At 51.0% G+C, this 15,344-nt stretch overlaps 2 non-coding genes across 2 annotated transcripts; one reads left to right on the forward strand and one right to left on the reverse strand.

Moving 5' to 3' along the window:
* The first annotated feature begins 14,533 nt into the window (after positions 1–14,533).
* Positions 14,534–14,616, forward strand: TRNAL-CAG (transfer RNA leucine (anticodon CAG)). Its single transcript has one exon. It is a non-coding gene; the product is annotated as a tRNA-Leu (tRNA).
* Positions 14,617–14,754: 138 nt separating this feature from the next.
* On the reverse strand, positions 14,755–14,837 carry TRNAL-CAG (transfer RNA leucine (anticodon CAG)). Its single transcript has one exon. It is a non-coding gene; the product is annotated as a tRNA-Leu (tRNA).
* Between the last annotated feature and the right edge of the window lie 507 nt (positions 14,838–15,344).

Consider the following 15,344-nt stretch of genomic DNA (forward strand, 5'->3'; position numbering starts at 1 on the left):
GAGGCGGAGGGAGAAGCTGGCACAGGGAGGGAATATTGCTCGTATTCAGGAGCTAGACAGCTCCTGGAATTCCCCAGCAAAGTCACGTAAGCTTTTCATAGCACATGTGAAGCACCTCCAAACTTAGTGACAAATAAGTCTGGAAGGGAACTTCAGAAGTCAGCTACTCCATCCTCCTATCTCACTGACATGGCTCTCACCTAGACAGCCTGTGCTAAGGCATCCCTTTCCTAAGACCTATAAAGCTTTCCCCTAACTCCAACCCACAGCTCCCTGACACCCATTAAGCCCCTGATTTACCCTGGACACAAAAGCAGCTATTCCCTTCCTTTTTGGAAGCCATCTTAGAGCAGAAGCATCAGGTAGCATTTGCTCATCAGCATCACAAGTTCATCAGGCTGGTGATGGCTAGGCTGGTGAACTCACAGCAGTCTGCCGGTTAGGAGATGGGAGCACCACCAGAGCCAAGCAAAGCCGTGAGCCAAGAAACTCAGTGGCCTCCCGGAGCAACAACTGCGGAGATAAAGCCATAGAGACAGTGGGATGTGCATTAGCTCTCCAGGGACACCTCAGCTACCCATGCTAGCTGGGTGACACTCACATGGATGGGCTTCTGGCCCTGCTGTGCTTACCAACCAGCAGTAAAAGAGCCTCCCAGAGACCCTCTTCTGGCCAGCATGCTCTAAGTCTGCAGCCATGCTGCCCTGTGCTGGCAGGGAACTGTGACCATCCCAGCTCTCTGTGAGCACTCTCTGCAACTACTAGCTACTCTTAGGTCTGACCTCAACCAGCTTCTTGTTTCTTGGGCATGCTGTCTACGGTGCACTTGCTAATACAGCCCTGACCTCTGGTATATGACAAGGTATTAGCCATTAGCTTCTTGCTGATGCTAAGAACATGGGTAACGGGGCCCTGGTGCTGGAATTAACAGGGATGGCTTAGGGGATTCCCAGCACCTGCAACAAGCCAGATCTGAAGTGGATGTGGCAACATGGAGTCATATCCTGAACCTTTACTTTCTCTTTTATATCACAAATCCCAGCTGAATACATTATAATTTCCCTTGCCAACTCTCTCTACTGAAAGACAAAGATAAGGTCAAGTTTGAGATGGTGTGGCTCCCTTGAAATCTTTTTGTTTTTGTTGTAGGGGACAAAATCTTTTCTTTTCTCTCTGGTGGAAATTTGGCTTCTCTGAGCCAGGGGAAATTCCAACAATTCTAGTTATGGGGTTTTTCTTTTTTCCAAAACAGAGTAAAACCCCCAAAGTTCCTATAAGATGAATTTTCTAAAGATTTGGACAAAATTCCCGGACACTAACTTATAGCCTTTACTTATATTATAACAGATAGCAAAACCCCTTTTCAAAGACATTTAAAAATTTTTAAAATCTTGAGCTAGTCTATTTGATCCAGTCAGAATAGAAAATGCTGTATCTATCGGGACACTTTTCTACCCCATTTCCCCAAATGGCATTTCCTTAGGCTCAGCACAGCTTTGCAGGAAGCTTTATTTCCAGGAACTGGCACTGCCTGAGGCTGAACACCCTGGCTGCTTCTTTCAACAGCATAACCGACAACCCCTCACATCTGCCCTGAAAAAACAGGTTATGCTCCTTCTGCAAACAGATAAGACTGAGGAAAGGCCCCAGCATGCACATAAGGTGGTAAGGCAAGTGCTGTTGTTTGTTAGAGGCATGATCTGGGGCAGGCTTTGGTTGGTTTTAAGGTGCACACAGCTCTTTGGCAGGGTATAGCAGCTGTTTTCCCTGCACTGAGTGGACTGATACTGATTTTTACCTGCTAGGCGACTTTGTTGCTCCAGGATACCTGCCTCTCAGTGACTGAAGATCTCCCAGCGAGCTCAGGAGCTGGATTTGGAGGCACCACCTGCAAAAGGAAATCCCACAGCATAACGGTGGAGGGCAGCTGCCTGGAGAGCAGCCTCAGTGTGACTCTGTGGGGCACAGCAAACCATCAAGTGCCAGCAGCTTTGTGAGCCTAAGCCACCAGCAAGCCCTACAGTTACCACCAAAACCAGGCCACAAAGGCACAGCAATCAACTCAGACAAGACTGGGCAGCTCCGACAAGCTGTGACAGCCTAGACGGCAGAAAACCGGCATCATAGTTCCCAGCCCACGTCCTCTACCACCCTCCCCATCTCATTGCACACATGTCCCTCCACCACACCAGTCCCACCCTCTTACTGTGCTTCTTTCACATCTTTCACAGCTTTGAAAAACCCAAAGCCAAAGGTCCCAGCGTAGCTCAGAAGATTTTCTGCTGCTAGTAGCAAAAAGCCATAGGCTTTGTATTGATCTGACAGTGAAGGGTCTTGGGACTTCTCTGGGCTTGTCTTGGCCTCATCTGATTTTAGTTTCTTTGGTTATGATAGAAATTGTCTAGGCATTTGCTATTGCCTAAATTTTAGTTTTGCTTTAGTTTATAGGAATAGCAAGTAGTTATTCAGTGTGGCTTTGGGACTGTAGAACAAAACATGATGTGGAAGAGGGCAGGCACAGGATGATAGTGGCAGTCCCAGTCTGTAAACACAAACCACAGTGGTCAATCAGTGGACCGCAGCCCTGTGAGTCAGATAAAACCAGCTTTCAAGAGAGTAAGGAACAGAAAAATGGGTTAACTGGGAACCAGTGGACAAAATTAGCACATAGGTAGACTGTGTGATGAAAATGTATAAAAATGAAATGAAGCAGACCAAGACTGAGGAGGAACAAAGCCCACCATGAACATCATATCCTTCCAGCAAAGACCTCAAGATGCTGACAGCACATCACAACTCCCCTCCATTCTCCCTTAGGAAGACTTGAAGAAGATTTCTTGAGGTCATTCTTAGGACCGAGACATGCCCTGAAAAGGTGACATAACACTGCAGAACAGTAGTAGATACTAGGAACGGTTTCTCTTTTTTCCTGTATAACAACTTTACCTGTTAATGAGGCTTTTCTGCATTAACTAGAAAATTTGGACTATTAGACTGTTAAAAAATTAATTAGACTAACAATAAATTTTGAGGTGTGTATATATATATATGTCATGTTTCCTTTTGCCAATAACAAGATTTTGGTGGAATGCACCCCGTTTCCTCAGTCTCCCAGGGCAGTCAGATTTAGACATCAAGTGTCTCCTGCAGGCAGCACACACTGCTGACAGCACCCCACCAACTGCAAACATGGTCTGGCCTTGGGAAGGGCAATGTGCAAGACAGAAAGGAAACAAACAGGGATGTGCCATGCAATCCCAGTGCTATGCGGCTGGTTCCTGCCACAGTGGGTAGGAACTCAATAGCCTGCTATTGCTAGAGCATGCAGCATGCTTGTGGATACCTCTGGCCTGCCCTGCCTGGCATCTTTTATAAAGATCTTGTGGTAAATCCAGAAGAGACCCTTCTTTGTTACTACGAAGGTGAAGATGAAAAAGGAGAACCAATGTCTAAGTGACAGGATACAGGTAAGCTGGACTGACGTGTTTGCCCAGAGCACAGCCCATAACAGCCTTCTCTTGCAAACAGCATTCTCCTCGACTGTAGAGGGGCAATCTGAGGTTTAGTAGTCAGGACAGCCACATATGTCCACACTGCACAGTCAGGCTACAAATCAGCAAGCTCATGCACCAGAAAATGCGGTTGGCTTGGATCTCTGCCACGGTACATTTATCTCGGAAATAAGGAAGAAGGCTATTCAGTCTGGTCTGACACACGTGCAGGGCAAAAACCATGAAGAAGAATACAGATAAGCACCCTTGATTGGGTCTGGGCAGACAGACCACACCTAATGCACTGTGCACCATCAGACTTGGGACTGTAACCTCTGGGCCAGATAGCCCAACTCCAAGTTTGATCCTTAGCACTGGGAAAAGGACTCCCTGACTCAAGCCAGACAGTTCAGTGGCAAGGCTGGAGTCTGGGCTGTCTGGCTCCAATTCCTGATCCACTCTAAGGAAAGTTACATATCAGCAATAATGGACGTCCTGCTACTTAAACACTGGCTCTGCTCCAGAGAAAGGGAGAATAAGGTCTGGTGTGGACTGGATGTGGGCAGCAGCACAAGACATGCTGAGAAGCCTCATCCGATGCCATATCCATAACTTTTGGTTTCTCACTGGCAAGCATTAGCTGGTATGCTTGCTTGGTGCTCCGAACCTTGGATGCCATGGGCCAAATCCCCGCTTCTCCATCAGAGACAGGAAATCAGCTCCATCACTCTGAGCATTTCCCACCCACTGCAGCTTTTCTAGGGCAGTCCACAGGCGAGTGCTTGAGCTATGCACAGCTCCTCACAGCTAGACGGAAAGCATGACTAAAGCCAGGGGAATTGTTCTTGAAGGCAAAAAGCAACTCGTCCCTTCAAAAGCAATATGCAAGGAGAACAAGAATTGTGTACTAAACAGTAAATGACCCTAAAACATGGCCCTTCTCCTTCAGGGTGTTTCCATGTTAGAAATGCACGTTCCTTGGCCATTCTTGTTCCCCATACAGGAAGGACTAGGCGCTCTGTGTTACAGTAGCTCTGTCTTCCTGGAAACCATGTGCTGTGCACCTAGAAAGCTGCACATGATCTGAAAGAAAAACATCCCAGTTCTGATCAGACAATAATGGCGATGACTTCCACTGCATGATGAGAGAGCTTCCCAGCCCCCAATAACTAGCCTTCTAGGTTGAACTGGAGCAGGGAAGCCCAGCACCTCTGGTAGTAGATCCCTTGCTCTCCATGATGCCAAGTTTCTCCCTCTGTCATGGAAGCTTGCTAGAAGGAGGTGGCAGGAACACAGCTGGCTGTTGGGAATAGCCAGCCAGTCTTTATGTTGCAAAGGAGACAGGGTGAACCAGGACTCCAGCTCTGGACATATGATGAGATTCTCTTTCCCTTCCTCACGTCTTTTGCACCTATTCCTACCCTTCCTCTGCTGTAAGCAGCAGTTTGCACCTAGTCCTGCGTTACTCATGTGAACCCACCCCAGTGGCTCTGGGAACCTCTAGACTTAGGCAGCAACCATGAGTTGCTGGAGTAACGTCATCTCTCACCCCCTTCCAATGTAAGGGGAACCAACAAAGCACAAGCATGGCTTTCTCTGCTTGCTCCCACCTCCAAGCTGCCTTGTGGCGACTTGTTGCTTCACTGTACCCATCTCTTCTTGGTGGGGCTGGCAGCTCAACCACTGATCGGATACAATCCCCCTCTACTGCAGCACAGCTACAGGAAGAACATACCCAAAAGCAGCAGACCCAAGGCACCTAAAGCACCGCTGCGATGGTGCTGTGCACACTTACCACAACGGAGCTTCTGCTTTTCTCGGGGACCTCACATCCACTGAAGTCTGTGTGTCAGGACACAGGAGACCTATTGAACATGTACCGCAGATGAGGCCAGTGCCTGCAGCTTGTCCCCAATATAAGGGACATTCTCTGCCTGCACAGAACAATTGCAGCATAATCCCCTGCATATAGGGAGCTTCTGAAGTCCCAAAGCTACTGTTCCTTCACAGCCACAGTCAACACTGCTGCTCCCACCATGGTCTGCTGTCCAGAAATCCTGGACAACCATCCACATCCCTCTGCAATGAAGCACCAGCTCCTGTGAGAGAACAGGTGTCCCCTGTCCTGCAGCCACTGTCACTGGCCTCGCAGGAAACACATGTCCAGAGCTGAAGTGATTCCCCAGTCCTTCATCATAAACCAAAGGGGAAAATGGTCTTTCACATCACTCATTCACAAAGCAGATTTACCCCTGCAACAGCAATGCCACCGAGCTATCAGGATAGTTTGTGTTCTTGCAGACTGGTCTAAAATGGGACAGGAATATTTAATGTCTTCCCTCTTACAAAAACAGCTGGCTCTTCACACAGATTTCCCAGCTTTGTTCCACGAGCACAGACACTTTGTGCTCTGAGAAAACTATAGAAGACTTGCACCTGGAGAAACCCTATGGCTTTTCCAGCACCATTATGTGTCTGTCAAACCATTCGGTGGCATGGCCCAGAGCGGACCAGAACTGACCCAACAACCTCAGCTGTCCCGGCCAAGGCAACAAGTACCAGCCTCAGGAGACCACTCCTTAGAGCCAAAGGCGACCTCTCATTTTGGAAATTCCCTCACTCTATGCTGAATATAAAGCTCTTGAGCCATTAATATAATAAAGGAGAGTACTAAGAGACAGGGAATCCAGAAAATCTTTTTGGCAATGCCAAAAAGTCTTCTCATATTAAAGAAAAAAGCAGGAAACGAGAAGCAGCTGTTTGGGACTTTCTGTATTCAGCATCTCCTCATGGGATGGAGCAAACTATTTGGAAAGTAACTGCTTATGTTTTTAAGAAACTGCTTTACTTAGAAAATGTTGTTTTTAAAAATAGCAGAGAAGACTATACAAGCTTTCACTTCTCCCTTCACTTCCACTCATTCTCTGAACATGATAGTTTCCTCCTTTCTTGCAAAGGAAAGCAAATTTGGGCTCAACAGTGTCCAGCACACAGAGCAAAGTGCTGACGCTCTGTATTTTTCCACAGTAAGGCAGCCCACGGCTACCAGTCAGGACCCCAAGCCAGCCAGGCCATGCAGGGCTAGCCCCAGTCTGTGGGGAGTCCCAGCCTTATCTTGGCTTCAGTCACTTCCAAGTGCTCCAGCATAAAACCAGATGTCTCAAGGTTGTTCTTTACCCCTGCATCAAATAGCAGGGGGTGGGTAACAGGGATCGGGTGATGTGGCACTGGGCATGGGATGGAGCTCTTTCCCCTGGCAGCACCGCATCCCAGCCACATCCTTGCCCCAGAAGGCAGCAGCTGATCCCAGTGGCAAATTGGTGTGAGAAGCAAGCCGCGGCACGGGTAGCATAGGTAGTCGGGTTTGACCAGTCTGCAAACACCAGACAGGGCAGGGATTAGCCATGCTGCTTGCACATGTGTTGCAGAAAGGTGCGTGCCTGCAGTACTCAATGCCTCTCCTCAGCAGCCAGAATCGAGAACAAATCACTCCTCTGCAACCATCCCATGGAGGCTGCCAGGAACAACAAATGGCTGCTGCAATAAACAAGATTTAAGCTGGTTTAAAATATTGCATGCAAAGAAACAAATACAGAGCTGGTTGGCTTGCAGCACAGTTAAGATCTTCCTAAACGGGACTCACTTATTCCCTGCAGAGCAACCCAGTCACTGGGAGCAAGCTCTTCTCCACTACAGGAGGTGGGGAAGGCTCTTCTCAGCATGTGTGGCTGGGTGATGTATATGGAATTGAGGGCTGCTTTCCAGCTCATGTAAAGGAGCCTGCTGGGACTCAGCCAGAAAGGGCTGCCTGTGCACACCAGGGCCCGGGGGCTCCTGCTAAGCGCGTGCAGAACTGGAGAGATGTCCTGATGTTGCAATCCTTCCGCGTAGCTGCATACTCTGAAGGCAATTATTTACGCAGAGTTGGCACGAAGTGTCAGAATAGCCCCAAAAGGGCTGTCTTTCACCACCACACTGTAGGCAAGATAGGGGAGCACAGCAGCAGGTCTGGTCACAAGGAACATGACAGAAACCTTCACATACGATAGGAAGCCTTAGCTGCTGCGGGAGCTGGTGCCAGGACTGGCCTTGGTGTAGGAGTGGCCATGCTGTGTCTGTCCCCAAGGTGGCCCAGGGGCAGGGGGGCGTGGGTGTCTCCTCTCTTTCCCAGCAATGCCCTACATGGCAAATGATCCTTCAAGGGTCACTGTGGCCACAAGCAGAAGGCTGGGAGCAGGAAGCATGCTCTACTATTGCACCTCTGCCAGAGCCCAGGACGAGGCTGGTACCTGCTGCCATGGCTGTGGAAGAGGATGAAGGCATATGTCTCTTTGCAGCAGCCCCATCCCTCCCTCCCTCCCTCTCTCCCATAGCAGCAGAAGCAGCGAATCCACCATGCCAGCACCCACCCATCCAGCCCCTTCTCACAGTGGGAACAGCCAGGCACTGGCCTCAGCCCTTCACTCCAGGGATAGCAGAGGTCAGTGCTGCTGAGCTCCCGCCTGCCGCACACGCAGCCCTGGAGATCCATCAGATGGCTTTCAAGCACCTCTGCCCACCTGCGTGGGCCAGCACAAACATCAGCGCTCCAAACTGTCACTTCCTGCTCCTCCAACTCGTTCATACATGAATGCTGCCAGTTCAAGGAAGTTGCTTACCAGAAGCAGCTCTTTTTCTTGCCCCCTGAGAAGCTCACTGTTTTCTGTCTCCTTAGGGCATGAGGCCAACATCCTTTCCAACAGCAGCTGCAGGACCAGTTTGACATAGGCTCACCATTAAGCTGGGACAGTGGGAGAAGGAGAGACTCCGAAAACTCCTCTGTGCAAGTGCTGCTGGGGCTGACGCTTAGCTCTGCAAGAGTTTGGGGCAGGATTGGCACCACTGCAGGAATCAGGAGCAGGCCTCATGGCCCCTCACAGAACTCAAAACCCACACATGCAGCTCTCTCAAAATGGTCCTAACCGTAATGCCTCGCACAGCCCAGCCCAGCCGCAGATCAAACAGCCGCTTACTTGTGACACTGGGGAGAAAATTTGTTCAGATCTAGATGTCCCAGGTCCCAGGGTCCCTCCACCAGCCCAACAGGCCGGAATGGAGAACCAGACTCTGCAGCCCAACCTGTGCACCCTACATGTGTCTACATCCAGAGAGGACTGGTCCAAGCTAGACAGCAACACTTTTATCCAGGATTAAAAAATATTCAGCAGTTTTCTACAGACCTATGCTTCTAAAACTCAGGCTTATCCTAACCTGAAATTTAGGTCTTACCTAAGAAAGCAACTCCAAGATGCTCAAAAAAAGCCTGGGACCAGACTGAGCTCAGTGGTTCACAAAACTATAGCTGCAGAGTCCTGATCATTGTGGAACTGTCGAAAAACATGGAGAGAGAAGCTGAGGGCTGGGTGAGCAAGCTAGATCCCCTCCACTGGGTTCTCAAATCCTAACCCTAAAGCCCACCTCCAGCACTACCGCAAATTTCAGCACAAGGCATTAAGCGCTACTTCACATTGGGCCTCGGTCTACCTGTGTGAGCCCACAGCTCAGCAACAAAACCTACTCTTTGGCCTCCACCCTTTTGAATTCTGCCTCCAACCCTGTCTCCAGTAGAGATGATGGCACAAGCATGTCCTCCCAACGGGCAAGAGGAGTTGCCACATGCAGTGCTCTACTGTGCTGGACATGACGGTACTGGGGCCCTCAGTACCCTCTGATCTGATCTGGCCCTCTCCAACATGCTCTCAGATTCCTGCCAGGTCCTCACAGAAACCAGACACCACAGCCCTGCTCTCTTAGGCCCTCCAGACCAAAGTTGTCACCCCGCTTGTCCGTTAAAGAAGCCCACTTGTTTAAGCAGCTTTCTGCCAGGTCTCTGGCACAGGCTCAGTTCACAGTTTATCCCCAGGGATGCACGCGAGCTGCAGCAAACAGCCCCAGGAGTCTATACGGGTTCCAAAATCCAACATGCCTTTACACAAACTCACACAAGAAGCACACACAACTCAACAGAACAACAAACACTGGCACACCTTTCTCTGCACAGCCTCTTAACCCTTTCCAAGACTCCTGGCTCAGCTGAGAGACTAGAGAGTCACCAGGCTCCTTTCTCTCTCTCCCACTCCCAGCCTCTCTCCAGGTTTCAGCCACAACCTTGCATTTGACACACTTTCTCACCAGTTTATTTAGGTGATCAGAGTTAATTTGGTCCCAGTGGAACACACTTTTGCCTTAACTGAACTCTCGAGATTATCACAGCTGCACGCCTCTCCCATCACCCTGTGCCTGGTGCAAGCATTCCTCCAGCCATCTCCAGACCAGCAGGCAGCAAATAGCAACAGGGAAAGCTGTCATAACAGAGCCTGGATCTACGGGGAGACTCGGGGAGACTCCCCTAAGAGAAGACAAAAGAGGTACTTGGGCACATCTTCCAAAAATCCAGCTGTGACCTAGAGCAGCAAGAGGCTGGGTGGATGTGAAGTACATTTTTAGGTTCACTGCCATTGTCTCATCTCCTAAAAGAGGAACAGGTTATGGATGCTGGCCATTAAAACTTCGCTGTAATCTGCAGGTAGCTAAAAAAAACAGGCTGCGGGGGCAAGGGACAAGAGAGATTCCAGCCCTGGGCCACAATTACTCAAAATAATCCTGATGAGGCAGGGTATGGAGATCAGAGAACTGAAGAAAACATACATGAGGACAATCCAGCGATTCAAAACGCTATTTGGGGAATAGCAGCCTGCGACAGAGCTGATCTTGTCGCGTGCTGTACCTGGGCTTGTGACTGAAGGCATTCATGCCCATAACCTGTGTTTCAAAATGAAATCAAGCATCTGCTGCAAGAGCTGACTTGCCCGCGGGATACCAGCCCAGAGACACAGGCAGAGCTCCACATCCAGCCCCAGCCCGCACCTCCAGAGTGCTGCACGTTTACCCTGCTCTAAGACTCGGCCAGCACAGGTCTGGCTGAGGGGTGAAATTGGGAAACAGACTGACTACAGGCAACAAGACATCCCAGGACACCCAGATCTGTGACAGACAGGACAGGCGAGCAACAGCAACGCTAGAGAAAAGGCGAAACAGAGCCAGCTGGGAACATCTCCACCAGCAGCAGCCCACAGGCTCCCTTCTTCACCCAGCTGGAGGGGTGCGAGGCAGTGGTGCAGACAGCCCTGTATTCCGGGAGCCACCACCTCCAGGCATCCGGTGAAGAGGAAAGGCTCCTACTCGCAAGGGATGAAAGGGTTTCCCTGGGCACTCACCAGACGGCTGATAAAACAAACCCGAGACACCCCCAGCTCCTGGCACGTGGCCAGGGCTCCTCGCTGGTCCCACTGTAAAACCCACCCAGCCCTATAGGCACTATGGCCCACAACTGCATCGTGTCCTTTCCTGCTCTTTGAAAGGATACAGCTTGCACCAAGGAGACCAAACAGCACTCTCTCACTTGGGAATGCAGGCAGCGGATGATCCTGAGTTGTAAGGGGCTCTGCTTCTTGCTGCAGCAAACAATGCCATCATGTGGCTATTACTATTTCCTCGGCCAAAGTTTCCGTGCTAAAAATATATCCACACCACTTCCTTCCCACAGCTATAGAATTAACACCCTTCTCCCCCTCCAAGTGCTGCAACACCAAAAGCAGATCTCAGAGCCAGTGCCAGCCGCTATCAGCGGACCAGGACTCCCAAATAGCAAACTCGCTGTGAGTTCTTTGTCCCTGCACAGCTGGGATTCCCCTGGTGGGCCCTCTCCTGCTCTCCCAGCTTCTCTGGATCCCACGGCATGAGCTGCACCCACACATGGAGGGATCATGTGGCTGCGATGACTTCAGCACTATTGTATCATTTCCTGTCTGCTGAGGTTCAGCACGTGGACGTGGACAAACATCCTGCCCCGGCGCCGGAAACGTCTCCAGCCAGATTGTGAAGTCACTGGGACATTCACTGCTAGCTAACAATTCAAAAAGTGGCTTTTTCTGTTGACTTTTTATGATCCTCTGGACGTGGGTTTTTCCCTTTCTGTTCCCCCCATTCACTGAGCCTTGTTCATACACTCTCAACTTTCTTTCTTTGAGATATCTCCTTCAAAGATAGCTAAGAACAATTCCTCTGAGCCATGAGCATGGGCAGACAGTGTAGTAAGCTGAAGGCAGGTTCAATACAGACTTTTCTCCAAATTGAAAGCTAAAGTATTTTAAGTAAAAGCATTCCCAGGGAAGGGCTGGTCCCAAAGGCTTAATGCCCTGGGAAGTCCCAGCAGGTGCAGCCCTGGCTCTTATCAGTGCCATGGGCATTACTCAGGGCTGAACAGATTTGAACAGACAAAGACACCACAGTTTGGCCACCAAAGCTGGGCCTTGAATCAGTCCCTGGGGCTCAACCACAGTGGCCTGAAGTGGTTTTTGCAACCAAGACCTCATGTTGCCCTCCCATGCCAGCACGGACAGGTCCCACAGTGGCTGGTCCCCTTCTGTGCCAGCACACAGCACTTCCCCAGCAGAGCCAAGGGCTGGGGGAGATGGAGAGAGGAACAGATCCGCAGAGGACTTTGTCTCACAACTGAGCCACGTGTGATGCAGACTGCCCCAAAAGCACTGTTTACCTCCCCACATCAGAGCTAACACAGGCTGCCTGTCTAGGGTGAGAGGGAAGGAGGATCTGACCAAAGTTGACCAGTCTTCACAGAGCAGTGAGAAAAGTCCCATTACTCATTAACAAAGTGGAAAAAAATACCCAAGGCTAATGCAGTAACTTGTGGAAGAGCACAGCTGGCCAACCCTGCCAGGAGACCAGCTCTTCTGCTGTTATTGGGCAAATATAGTATCTCTACCTCACTCCAGAAAACCTAGAATACAGCATGAGTAATCAGGAAAGAGTGAAATCCATCTTCCAGCCTTCCTTGCTCAAAAAGAAGGCGGGATAGAGACACTGCACGTTCTCCCTAGTGAGAGTTGCCATTTCCCGAGTGACTAAGGCATTGTACTGAACATGCAAGTATTGTTCAAAACATGCTAGCATGTCCTTCAGTCCATAGCAGTCCTCACTTCTCCAGAATAATTAATATGACATTTAGTTGGAAAACAATATTAAATATACTCCAAAGAAGCATGAGGAGCTGCCCTAAAGTGTTGAGACAATTTGCCTTTTCAATGCTGTAGGGAAATCTAAGCATTGACTTCTCTGCAACTGGCCCACATAACAGAGAATCAGCCTTTCCCACATCCTCAAGGAAGACACTGTCAGCTATTTCTGATTTTTTCAGAAAAAAAATCCTCTTTTTTTTCTTAAGAAAAATAAGCATACATACTATTTGAGGGGTTGCTTCACTTCCTTTTCTTCTCACACTTCCTAAAATGTTTGTCACTCACAAGCACCAGGGTGTTAAACTACCTAGAGACGTGAGCCAAATTTTCAAATGAAGCATAAGTTAACTCGCACCATCAGTGGGGCAGAGCTTCAGTGAAGGGTCTATATTCCTCTGGGAGCAGAGACAGGCCCAGAGAAAGCCCTGAGGCAACTGAAGGTGCCACAGACCACAATACAACAGCAGATGGAAAATAGGTAACAGGGCTCCACTCCCAGGACTTCCTCTCATTGAATGTTGAATGAGAACTATAAGAAGCATTGGATTCTCTAGGTCTAAATATACCACTTTTGAAGAATATTATGGTGAGGAAGAAGCGAGTACAACAGGCCAAAACACTTTCTATGCTTTCAAAGAGGCAAGTTACCAAGCTGCTGTGCTTGCTGCCAGCACATGAGGACCACACTTTGCCCAATACAAAGCTTTTATTGTAGCACAGCATCCAGCCCCACTCCAGCTTGGAGAGGCAACCTGTGCAACCCAAATCTCACAGGCTCCTGGCCACTGGCCCCGCAAGTATCAGCATGTTGTCATGGGAGGAAGCCTGGTGCGGTCAGATGCCAGCAAGACATGAGACTCCCACTGCCATTGTGTGGTTTGGACCACATTCTTCTGTGTTCCTTTTCCTTTTCCTTCTTTTCCCTTCTTTCCCCAAGTCAGGAGAGCAAACACTAGCCAAACTTTAATGTCACGCATTAATGGAAGCAGCACAGGCATCAGGAATTTCCCCAGACCAGGCAGGAACTTCCAAAGGGTATTTTTGTCTGGCAGATGGAAATGATCTTGGCAGGTTAACTCACTCCAAATTTAGCCTCTGCAAAACAGGATCTGTTGCTTAGTTGGTTGTTTTAAGGCATTGTAAAGGCACTGGTTTCTTTGAAAGTGACTTCTGAGAAATGAACTGTTTGTAAGATTTAACCACTTGCCCTTCAAGTGCAGCAGCAGTGGCTTTATGCCTTCAGCTTTGCCACATGGTGCTGAGGCAGAGGGAAAGGAGTTTTTTACCACAGAGAAACACATTTGTGCCTGTGCCTTTGCCAGGCACCATGCAAAATCCCACGGTAACACCAAACAATGAGAAGTGATGGCAAACACTTCTTGTGCGTGTAGGCCTGGTCTTCGAGGGCAGCATCACCCCTTGTCCCCTCCGCTTCTCCCCATGCCGTCCGGCGGTGGCTGAGAGAGAGGGTGGCCGAGGGTGTAACAGCTCGCTGACCACGGATGGGGTGTAATAGCTCGCTGACCACGGATGGCCCCTCCGAACTGCCAAGGGCCCCCAGCAGCCCCACTGCCAGGCACCAACCACCGAACGCCACAGCAGCTCCCGGGTGCCGAGGAAAACAGGCAGCGGGGATCATCAGCGCTGCCGACACTCTCAGTCCTTGCCCAGGCGAGCCTCGGAGACGGGAAAAAGAGCGGGCACAAGCCGCGGCGGTCGCTGCGACCTGCCGGAAGGAGAGGACGGGCAGCGCCCTCTGCCCGCCACAGCGCCGCTCCCCGCCTTCCTCACGGCCAGGCGCCAACGGTCCCCAGCGGCGCGCGACCGCGGCGGGGGGTGGGGGGGGCAACGGCCTCTGCGCAGCATCGCTCCGCCGCGCGCCCGACGCAAGGGGGGCCCGTGCGCGTGCGCAGAGGGCGCCGCTCCAGCTTGTGTACGGCGGGGCGGACACTTTTTTTCAGAGCTGTCAGGATGGCCGAGCGGTCTAAGGCGCTGCGTTCAGGTCGCAGTCTCCCCTGGAGGCGTGGGTTCGAATCCCACTTCTGACAAGTGCTTAGTTTTTGACCTTTTTTTTTTTTTTTTTTCCCCCCCCCGCCCCACCCCGTCTCCCTTTTACCGCCGGCTCCTCCCCCGCGCCCGCCCCGCGGTAAAAGGCAGGCGCCTGCCACGGCAGAAAAGAGTGAGCTTGTCAGAAGTGGGATTCGAACCCACGCCTCCAGGGGAGACTGCGACCTGAACGCAGCGCCTTAGACCGCTCGGCCATCCTGACCTGCTGCTGCTGTGCTCTCCTGCAGCCGACTTGCAGTGAGATCCAGGGCCTCGACGGCGCCGAGGGGACGGGCTTGGGCGTCGCTGACGGCTGGGCCGGGGCAGGGGACAACCGCGGGGATCCTTGTCCCCCGGAGCAGGGTCGCCGTTGCTAGCCAGGCCCAGGCGTGCCCTCACTGGGGCTGGGTGGAAGCAGAGCAGGACATGGGTGCTGGGCAGACTTGGCTCACTTCGCCCTCCCCGTCCCTCCTGGTGAGGGGCAGCCCCAGGCCAGGCCTGCGCGGGTGTCGCAGCCCCCTCGGCACGCCTGGGCCCAGGCTGGGCCCTGTGAGGCAATAGCTCTGTGGACCCAAAAGAGGGGGAACTGGTGAGGAAAGGCCCCTCATCTGCTGAACACGCAGCACTGGCCGAAGCAGCTCCTCTTCCCCGCTCACAACACGTCCTCTCATCCTCCTTGCTTCATCCCATCTCTCCTTCACGCAGTTTGCGCGCAGTGCGACTTTTCCTG

The sequence above is a fragment of the Dromaius novaehollandiae genome, chromosome 13, assembly GCF_036370855.1.
Source record: "Dromaius novaehollandiae isolate bDroNov1 chromosome 13, bDroNov1.hap1, whole genome shotgun sequence".
Lineage (NCBI taxonomy): Eukaryota > Metazoa > Chordata > Aves > Casuariiformes > Dromaiidae > Dromaius > Dromaius novaehollandiae.